The sequence below is a fragment of the Arachis ipaensis genome, chromosome B7, assembly GCF_059453495.1.
Source record: "Arachis ipaensis isolate K30076 ecotype BB chromosome B7, ASM5945349v1, whole genome shotgun sequence".
NCBI classification, from domain to species: domain Eukaryota; kingdom Viridiplantae; phylum Streptophyta; class Magnoliopsida; order Fabales; family Fabaceae; genus Arachis; species Arachis ipaensis.
The window spans coordinates 99,603,407-99,606,885 of NC_142442.1; positions in this window are offsets into that span (position 1 = coordinate 99,603,407).

The following is a 3,479-nucleotide window of genomic DNA, read 5'->3' on the forward strand; positions in this document are numbered from 1 at the left end:
AAGCAATAAAGTGCATCAAAGCTTTAGTCCACGTCATGAGTAATGCAACATAATATTTGTCACTAAACTTATGCAAAATCCTCATGAAATTACGTAAAATGCACAATGTATGCTTGAATCAAGGCATAAGTGAATATCTACCCAAAACTAGCTTATTTCCTAAAGAAATGCATGAAACTAACCTAAAAACAGTAAAGAAAAGGTCAGTGAAACTGGCCAAGATGCAGGGAATTAAATTGGGGAAATTAAGTAATTTAAATAAAATCCTTGACTGGGAGTTGACTAGATGGAAGCCCTATTGTTGTTGCAGTACTCTAAAGATTAATTGACAATTGAGATTTATTGTGTTTAGTTGTCCCTTACTAAGTAAGGGAAAGTCAAACAAGTTGGAATGCTGTTCTATCCACAGGTTCCAATCCACTCTTGGGAGGATTGGTGTTAGTGATTAGAGAGCAATCCAACAATAAACCCAATTACAATCCTTCTCTTGAGCATTCCAACTCAAGGATTCCTTTCATCGACTCCCCATCAAGTTAGGGGACTACTCGCTCACTGTAAATGTAAAATTCATAACGTAAGAAAGGGAATTAAAGAAAGACATGATAAATAATGCTCAAAAGATTAATTTAAATTAAAAGTGATTCTTGTATTAATAAATGCTAAAATAATCCAATAGCAAAATTAAGTAAATTAAGGAAAATGGAAGAGTAAAAGACAGATGAAGAGAACGAACTAGAATATCGAAGTCTTGATAAGGCAATAACTCTTCTCAATATCCCAATGCAAAGATAACGAAAAATAACTAATCCTAAAAACTATGAATGTGTAGAGAAAAAAACCTAGAAGAGGAGTAAAACTAGATCTAAAAACTAAAACTATGCGGAATGAATGTTCTCTCTGGTTTCTGCATGTTCTCTGGCAATAGTCTGCTTTTCTGGGCCGAAAACTGGGTCAAAATGGGGCCCGAAATCGCCCCCAGCGATTCTGCAGATTATGCAGATCGCGCATGCCACGCGATCGCGTCGCTCATGCGGACACGTCATTCGGTGTTCTGCTTTACCACGCGGTCGCATCATCCATGCGGCCGCGTCACTTCGATTTGCTCTTCTCCACGCGGTCGCATTGTCCATGCGGCCGCGTTGCTTCTCGCTGGTCATCTCCTCAATTTCTTGTGTTCCTTCCATTTTTACAAGCTTCCTTCCCAATCTCCAACTCATTCCTGCCCTATAAAGCCTGAAACACTTAACACACAGATCACGGCATCGAATGGAATAAAGGGGAAATAAAATACATAATTAAAAGTCTCTAGGAAGCAAGTTTTTAATTATGCAATAACTTTAGGAAGGAAATATAAATGCATGCTTATTTAATGAATAAGTGGGCATAGATCATGATAAAACCACACAATTAAACACAATATAAACCATAAAATAGTGGTTTATCAATCACCTTATTCTTGGCCATAACTTCATAGAAGTGGTCTTGATGCACTCTTGAGATGAATCTCTCCATCTCCCATGACTCGGAGGTGGAAGCTTTTGCCTTCCCTTTCCTCTTTCTAGAAGTTTCTCCGGCGTTTGGTGCCATAAATGGTTATGGAAAAACAAAAAGCAACACTTTTACCACACCAAACTTAGAAGGTTTGCTCGTCCTCGAGCAAAAAAAGAAAGAAAAGAGTAGAAGAGGAAGAAATAGAGGAGATGGAGGGGGTTTAGAAGTTCGGCCATGTATGGGTGGGTTTGGGAGGGAAAGTGGTTTGAATTTGAATGGTGAGGTAGGTGGGGATCTATGGTGGATGGATGTGGATTGGTGAAGAGATTATGGAGAAGAGGGTAGGATTTGATAGGTGAGGGGTATTTGGGGAAGAGGTATTGAGGTGATTGGTGAAGGGTATTTGGGGAAGGGTGTTATGGAAAGGTGTGAAGAAGAGAGAGAAAGAGACGAAGTAGGTGGGGATCCTGTGGGGTCCACAGATCCTGAGGTGTCAAGGATTTCTCATCCCTGCACCATGTTGACGTCTAAACGCCCCTTCCTGTGCCAATCCTGGATAAAACGCCAGGTTGCTGCCCATTTCTGGCATTTAACGCCAGCTTTTCTCCCCTTTCTGGCGTTTAACGCAAGCTCTATGCCCATTTCTGGCGTTAAACGCCAGCTCTGTGCCCCTTTCTGGCGTTAAACGCCCAGAATGGTGCCAGACTGGGCATTTAATTCCCATTCTGCTAACCTTACTGGCGTTTAAACGCCAGTAAGCTTCTCCTCCAGGGTGTGCTATTTTCGATACTATTTTTCATTCTGTTTTTTCTCTTTCAGTTGTTTTTGTGACTTCACATGATCATCAACCTACAGAAAACATAAAATAACAATGGAAAATAAATATATATGATTAAATAAAATTGGGTTGCTCCCAACAAGCGCTTCTTTAATGTCAATAGCTTGACAGTGGGCTCTCATGGAGCCTCACAGATACTCAGAGCATGATGATGGCCTCCCAACACCAAACTTAGAGTTTGAATGTGGGGGTTCTAATTGACTCTGTATTGAGAGAAGCTTTTCATGCTTCTTCTCTATGGTTATAGAGGGAGATCCTTGAGCTTTAAACACAAGGGAGTCCTCATTCACTTGAAGGACCAATTCTCCCCTGTCGACATCAATCATGGCTTTTGCTATGGCTAGGAAGGGTCTGCCAAGGATGATGGATTCATCCATACACTTCCCAGTGTCTAGGTGATGAGCGGATAATTTATACGCTTTTTGGCATTGTTTTTAGTATGTTTTTTGTATATTTTAATTAGTTTTTATTATATTTTTATTAGTTTTTAAATAAAAATTACTCTTCTAGAATTTACTATGATTTTGTGTGTTTTTCTGTGATTTCAGGTATTTTCTGACAAAAATTGAGGGACCTGAGCAAAAATCTGATTCAGAGGCTGAAAAAGGACTGCAGATGCTGTTGGATTCTGACCTCCCTGCACTCAAAGTGGTTTTTCTGGAGATACAAAAGTCCAATTGGCGTGCTCTCAATTTTGTTGGAAAGTAGACATCCTGGGCTTTCCAGCAATATATAATAGTTTATACTTTTCCTGAGATTTGATGGCCCAAACAGGCGTTCCAAGTCAGCCCAAGAATTATGGCGTTTAACTCCAAAACTGGCACAAAAGCTGGAGTTAAACGCCCAAACTGGCACAAAAGCTGGCGTTTAACTCCAAGAAAAGTCTCTACACATGAAAGCTTCAATGCTCAGCCCAAGCACACACCAAGTGGGCCCGGAAGAAGATTTCTGCATTAATTACTGATTTCTGTAAACCCTAGGCTACTAGTTCTGTATAAATAGGACCTTTTGCTATTGTATTTGGATCATCTTGGGACGTTTAGTCCTTAGACCTTTGAGCTGGCCATTTGGCCATGCTTACACTATTTGTTCTTATGTATTTTCAATGGTGGAGTTTCTACACACCATAGATTAAGGTGTGGAGCTCTGC